The sequence below is a fragment of the Microtus ochrogaster genome, chromosome 16 (assembly GCF_000317375.1).
Source record: "Microtus ochrogaster isolate Prairie Vole_2 chromosome 16, MicOch1.0, whole genome shotgun sequence".
Classification (NCBI taxonomy): Eukaryota; Metazoa; Chordata; class Mammalia; order Rodentia; family Cricetidae; genus Microtus; species Microtus ochrogaster.
In genome coordinates this window covers 55,599,103-55,606,017 of record NC_022018.1, presented here as the reverse complement: position 1 = coordinate 55,606,017, position 6,915 = coordinate 55,599,103, and the positions used below count along the sequence as shown (strand labels likewise).

The 6,915-nt window shown below is 51.8% G+C and overlaps 1 protein-coding gene across 3 annotated transcripts in view; it reads left to right on the top strand.

The window, feature by feature from the left end:
- Nucleotides 1-2,820: 2,820 nt before the first annotated feature.
- Nucleotides 2,821-6,915, top strand: part of Rnf44 (ring finger protein 44) — a 15,352-nt gene continuing 11,257 nt past the window's right edge. For 2 of the 3 annotated variants that reach the window (XM_005355209.2, XM_026783005.1), the window contains exon 1: nt 2,821-2,943. The gene's annotated coding sequence lies outside the window, so the exon portion shown is untranslated. Of the gene's footprint in view, nt 2,944-4,488; nt 4,702-6,915 lie in introns of all 3 variants that reach the window. The other variant, XM_026783007.1, reaches the window with a different exon arrangement.

Sequence of the window (6,915 nt, the reverse complement as noted above, 5' to 3'; positions counted from 1 at the left end):
CATGAAAGAGGCTTCTGAGAGTCTTGGTAGACAAGACAAAAATAAAAACAGGATCCGTCTATTTAAAAACATTTCTAAGGCCAGGAGTGATGACACACACTTTTAATCCAGGCATTAGAGGAAGGGAACAGAGGCAGGTAGAGCTCTATGAGTCCTGGGTTAGCCTGGTCTAGAAACGGAGTTCCAAACCAGCCAAGGCTCCGTAGTGAGACCATCTCAAACAACCAAATGAAAACATTTTAAACCAGTAGTACTGCAATCCTAGAATTCAGTAGACAGGGACAGGAGGATCTGGAGTTCAAGGTTATCCCTGACTACAATCTGGTCTACACAAAGAGAATCTACAGACTGGCTCTGGAGCTACGCTGTGACTACAAGGTTCAGTACCCAGGAGGAGTTTTCTCTCTGAAGTGCTCCTGAGGACGCTGGGCAGGGCTGCACACCCCTGATAGGCTCTCTCCATGTGACACATCTAGACATCGGGCACCAGGCTATAGAGTCCATTAGGGTGGGGAAGCTAAATCACCTGGTCTGAACTGTGCTGATGTACGTATGACTCTGCCTCGGCAGGCACCAAGAACGACAGGAAAGCCACAGAGTGCAGCAGTGTCTAGGACTCGGTGAACACTGGCTTTCGTTGTGGTATGAGGCTGGTGGTTTTGTTATTGTTACAAGTGAAATCTCTTTTCCACAGGTCTAGGATAGCCCTTTCTTTTATTCCAGGTGGAAAGACAGAGATCCAAGGCCAGACTATCAGCTGAGGGTCATGCGGACATGTTAACACTATCAGGTCAACTATTGCCTGATTCTCTGACCACAGCTGGTGGATTCTGCACTGGGAATAAAAGAGACTAATCGTGGGCTGGTGGCCTGGGTGGTGGGAGGAAAGGCAGGTGACGTCACCAGAGGCCCCAGCTGTGCCTTAGACCTTGGGTCCAAGTACACCAGTCTGGTCTCTGTGCCCAACCCAACAGGGTGGACCTGGGACTCCATCCTTGCTCTACAGCGGGGACAGCAGCTCTGAGTCATTACTCTGGCTGCCAGAAAGCGGACAAAGGCTAGATCTTTGCATAGCATCTGCATAAACCTGATAGGTCAATGGTACCCTTCCTATCTGTCACAAAGACAGCCTGAGAATTTCACTGGGTTCTGGGCTGTGATGATCCAGGTTTGAATAACAGGGTCATGTCCAATGTCAGTTTCAAGGAATGGGAAGTATTAAGTGGGGATAAGAGTCAATGATGACCAGGTCCTAAAGCCTTCTGGAAACTTACTTAAGTTCTAGGGTCCTCCCTCAAGCCCTCATCTGTAAACTGCAAATAAAGCCTGGCTCCAATACATGGCAACGTTGTAGGGACTAATCGTGTAATGTTTGAGAGCTCCAAACACAGCAAGTCATACAGCAATGTTCACATGGATAATGAGTATACATGAAGGTCCTTCGTAGCCACTGCGTTAGGGTTAGCTTTGAAAAAAAAAATTGGGCATTGTGCAGCATGGCTTTAATCCCAGCACCAGGGAAGCAGAGGCAGATGGGTATCTGTGAGTTTGAGGCCAACCTGGTCTACACTGCGAGTTCTGAAACAGACAAAGCTATATAGAGACCCTGTCTCAAAACACAAAGCAAAATTAAAAAAGCTTCCTGTGGTCTCTCTTCCGTTGCACCCACCCTCTGTGCACAGAAACTGGTTAAGGTGAAATCTAGTGGCCGCTTGTCCCAGATCAGCTGTAAGACTGGCTACAGTCAGTTTTCCTCTCTGTACTGCCTCAGGGGTGACCCAAAGGGCCACAGCAGACAAGACGCTCCTTGGTGGAATGTGTTCACGCTTCCATGCCCCATCCTCCTAGATCGTTGCACTTTGCACGTACAAAGTTCCTTCGGTGCCTGTATAATGAGGGTACCAGCTCAGGTCACCCCCAGAATCAGCTTTCCAAACCACTCCTGGCCTCAGACCCTGGGCCCCTTCGAAGGAATACCTTCCCTTTAAAGCTCTCTCGTCAGGAGGAGGCCAACAAACAAGGCTTTTAAAGCCCCAGTTAACCCCGAGGAAAACGAACTGCACAGAGTCAACCAAGTCTTGGGCTGAGCTCCTAGAGCCTGTCCTGGCAACCCCCAGAGCACATTCTGCAGGAACTGCAACTTCCGACATGCTCGGCCGTACGGCCCGCTGGGAGTTGTAGTCCTTACGACCCTCTTCCCGTGCGCCTAAGGAACTGCTCGGGCATGATCTACTGCCTTATCTGGCGTCTTTGTCCTCTGAAGTGCCCTTGAAAGTCCATAGAGTCGTATTTAACTTATTTTACAGGAGAGGAAATAGAGACCGCTCTCATGCCGGGTCACAAAGGCACCAAGAGCGCGAACCTTCCCAATGCTTCGCCCGGGCCTCACGCCCCGCCTCCCCCCCTTCGTCCGCGATGGTGCGGCCCGGTAGGCCCATTGTTCGCCGCAGGGGGAACCGATGATCAGTTTGAGCGGTTCGCCCGCGCTAAGGGGGCGTGTCCAGATTCCCGGGGCCGGTCCTCCCCCGCTCCGCGTTGGTGAGGCCCGACCAGCCCATTGCGCCACCAAGCAGGGAGTTCACCGAGGGGGCGTGTCCGGACGTCCCGCCCAAGTCCTCCCCCTCGCCGCGATGGTACGGCCCGACGGGCCCATCGCCTGCGAGTGAGGCGGGGCGCGACAGTCTACTCGATTGCTTTGCACCTGCGATCCCGGGAACACGCGTACCCAGACGCTCCGCCCCTGTCCCCCCCTGTTCGCGATGGTGCGACCCGACAAGCCCATCGCGAGCTCTAGGGAGGGGGAGACGGCGAGCAGGGTCTACTGCGGGAGCAGGGGGAGGGCCGCGGCCGGCGGCTTGCGAGCCGCAGCCGGAGCGGGACCGGGCTTCTCCGGGAGCGACGCGCCGCCGCCTAGTGGGGGTGGAGCCCCAGCCGTGGCCCCAGGTAACGCCCGGGCGCGGGCCGCTGTGGATGCGGCGGGAGGTGCGGGCGCTTCGGTGAGGCCTCGCCGGCCCCAGTCGCCGCTGCGGCCGGTCCGCTCGGTCCAAGTGCTAGGGCGCCCGACTGGAGGAGTTTCTCCGAGCTCTGCGCTCGCCTGGTGGGGCTCCAGCTCGGATCCTGTGTCTTGTGGCCCCGTGTGGGTCCCTAACATTTCCCCCTTTGGCAGCCAGAGTGGCTGGAGGTCCAAGAAACAGCACTAACCCGGGCCCATCGCTGTATTAGTGATGTCCGAACCCCGAGAGGTCGAGTGTCGGTTTGCATCTTGCCCAGTCGAAAAGCGTTTCCTGTCCGAGCCCCACTAGGCTTGAGTGGAGCTGGTGCTGGTGGCCAGGGAGGAAAGGAATTGGGGGTGAGGGTACGAAACGTAAGGAAATGGGGTATTCGTCCTTATAGGCACTGCACTCCTGTAGCCCCAAGTTTTCTTCTCAGTGGTGTAATGCTTTCGTATCCGACTGCAGATTGAGCGATTCCAGTGGTGAGATGTACGCAGTGTAGGGAGGGGTGAATGAGTTAAAAAAAAAAAAAAGAAACAAAAAACCAACCAGCATACACCCAAAGTTCACACATCCCACTGCAGACACAACCATGGAATCACACCATCAGTTGCATATCCACCGCGAGCCACCTAGGGAGGTAGGTAGGTACAGGTACTCTCGTCCTGTGATTACCTCTGGACAAACAGCCTCTCACGGAGGTTAGGGGAGCCCTCAAGGTCACAGAGCCCCTAAGAGCCAGAGGAGCCTGCATCCAACCATTAGTATAGTCCTGTCTTCTTTACATTCAGCAGGTGAACAGTGCCACAGTTATTGGCGTTGTCATTGACCCCGTTTTACAGATGAGAGCCTAAGATGCAGAGAAGACAAGTCACCCTGCGTGGTGCTCTCATGATCACAAGACCCAGAATACATCTGCACGGACCCACACACTCTGCTCCTTGCTCATCTGCACAAATAATCGGTTATTTGGAGAGGCAAAGCTTGGGGTTAATCCTTGCCCAAAACAGAGAGGATGTAAAACAGGCCTCTCAAAACTCTCCCTGTTGTACTAGGCTCTGGGCTCTAGTCTGATGCTTAGTGATACTTTAAGACGTCTGAGTCCCAAGCTGGCCATGGTGTGCTATGTGTCCCAAGGTCCCAATTGCATGTTCCCTTAGTTTTGGGAAGGTTGTATCCTGCCTCTATGAATGAAGATTCTAGGAGCCAAGAAAGAAAGCAATGGAAGAAAGCCTCACTCAGAAGAGGCAGCCAGTCTTCTGGCTCTGATAGGAGGTGGGAACCCTGCCTTGGCAAGGCCCTCTTAGGAAAGAGTACTAGCACCTTCTTCCTGTTTCAGCTTGTCAGGGTCCAGCTCGCATGCAGGAGAGGCTGAGGAGGAAGCTGGAATGCAACAGCAAGTGCTTGGCACTTGGATCCTGCTGCCCTCTCCTGCTCTTGTCTGCCACCTCAGGCCACTTGCTAGGTCCTGAGCTGTGCTCTTCTTTTGCCCCAGGAACATCTGTACTTTTGATCATTGTGAAGTCTCGGGGATGTGTAAGGGTCATCTTTCACCTCGGTTGCCTCTTCTGTGCAGTGGGGCATTTGCTCTTCGCTCACTGAGATGATGAGGGTGAGCCGCCTGAGGACTGTGTACAGAGCCCCTTAGTGCTCACTGGAACTGAGGCAGCTTTCTGCAACCCACTGGGCCAGCCTTCCTGGTTCTGCGGTGAGTGCAGTTACTTCCTCTCTCTGAGAGTAAGCAATACCTAACTACTGGGGGATAGGCTGTCATAAGAGGCACACAATAGGTATGAGGGCCACACCCCACAGGAGATTGAGCTCTGATGAGGAAGAGGCACACAGAGGGCCACACTGGGATCCCAAGGCATAGGATTTTGAAGACTAGTCCAGATTGCTGTCTTCTATTGAAAATTTAGGAAACTTGGTAAAATTCTTCTCTCTTCTGCTGATACAATTTTGCGTATGGCCAAGAAAGATCTTAAGGTTTGGAGGTGTCTGGGGCATCTGTTCCTGGGGAGAGATTGACTGTGGGCTTCTAGGGCCAGGCCCAGACTGAGTAGATCAACAAAGAGGGTCCTGTATTGGGAAAGTGATTGCCTGGCCAAGTAGGGACAACCCAGAGTATCTTTGGCCATTTGTGGCTCACTGGGAGCCAGGTCACAGATGAATCTGAACCCTGCAGGAGCTGCAGGATGGTCTCATGGAGATAGCCCTATCCACAGCATGATCATGGTTCTGTTGGGTCTGGGAAGCCAGAATAGACCTAACAGGCTAGGAAAGGCACAGGGGAGCTGTCTGGCTGTGTCTAGAGCTGTAAAGAATCTGCCAGACGTGGGTAGGTGATGTTGAAGACATACTAGGAAAAGAAAATGATACATGGGCCAGACTTGGGTTTAAAAGCCCATAACTGGATTGTGAATGGAGGGTAGATTTTTTTTTTGTTTCTGTGTGTGAGCATGCACGCTCGCTGTCTGGTGAGTGCGTATGTGTGCTGATGTGTGAGGGTATGAGTTCGATCCTGGATGGCATTCGTCTGGCACTGTCCATCCTTTGTAAGACAGGGTTTGGAGCTAACCAGCTAGTCTTGGCTGACTGGCTGGCTGGCTGGCTGCTGTCCAGAAAGCCCTGGGGATCCACCTGTCTCCGTGTTTCTTTATGTGTATTGTGTGGATGGAACTCAGGTTCTCAAACTTGCCTGGCAAGTACTTTATTGACAACTATCTCTGTAAGTCTCTGAGGGAAGAAAATAGTAATCTCTGCTCAGGCAAGTCAGTTCACTTCTAGGACCCTCAGCTCCTCACCCATACATCGAGGCAAAGGCATTCCTGTGGTGCCACATTCCTAGTAAAGGCTGGATTTCAGTACACTGCAAACAATGCCCCCTTCAGCCAGGAGGGGATTGTTGAATGAGACAGTGACTGCGACAGGGTTTTGTCTAATTCAATGACGCAGAGTAAAGGTCAGGGTCACTTCAGCTCCTGTAACAGAGGAGGTGGGAGTGGAACCCTGAAAAGCAGGAAGGAGGAATTGATTTCTAGAAAAGGAAAGGCTCCTACAGCAGAAGGGGGCCAGGCAGAGCTAGCCAGAAGGAAGACCATTGTGGTGCAGGAATGGTTAGAAGAGGGTAAGCCCAAGAGACTGATGGGGGAGCTTACTAAGGTTGCCTCCAAGGCCAGTGGGCACTCGGTGGCAGAGGAGCCACTGCAGGCTCCTCCCATAGAAGCATCAGTCAGGGTACAGATGGAAGCGTCTTTGAGCACGGGCAGGATTTCTAGCTGCTTGTGATTGATGGAGACAAGAATTGATAGGAGCAAACAGAGAACATCACTTTGCATGTCCATGCCTAAGTTCACACACATTTGTAGACAGAGTAGAATTCCAAGTTACATCTATGCCACTGCGCCATTAACTTGATCTCCTGTTGCTTAGAGATCTGCAAATTGTCCCCAGGTGCCATCTTGTCATCATGCTGCTGGCTGCACATCCACAGTGTGATTAGTTGGTCTGAAGGACTTCCTAAGCCAAAGATTGTTCCCCAGTTTCCTTCTGGAGTCTTTCCGTTGGCTGCTTTTCCTGAGGAGAGATTTTCATTCTAAATGAAAATTTTAATGCCTTAAAATCGGGCTTATAAAGTATTAGAGAGGTAGCTCAGCAATTAAGAGCACTCGCTGCTCTTACAGAAGACCAGGGTTCAGTTCCCAGCACCCACAGCAGTTGACTCACAACTACCTGTAACTCCAGTTCCAAGGAGTCCAATGACCTCCTCTGGACTCTACAGACAATGCCTGAACTGGGTGCACAAACATACACTTAGGTATACACTCATACATACACATAAAATAATAAAATCTTTAAAAAAAATAGACCTAAGATATATTTTATGATTTTCAGCAAATTTTTCTTTCTTTTTTTTTTTTTT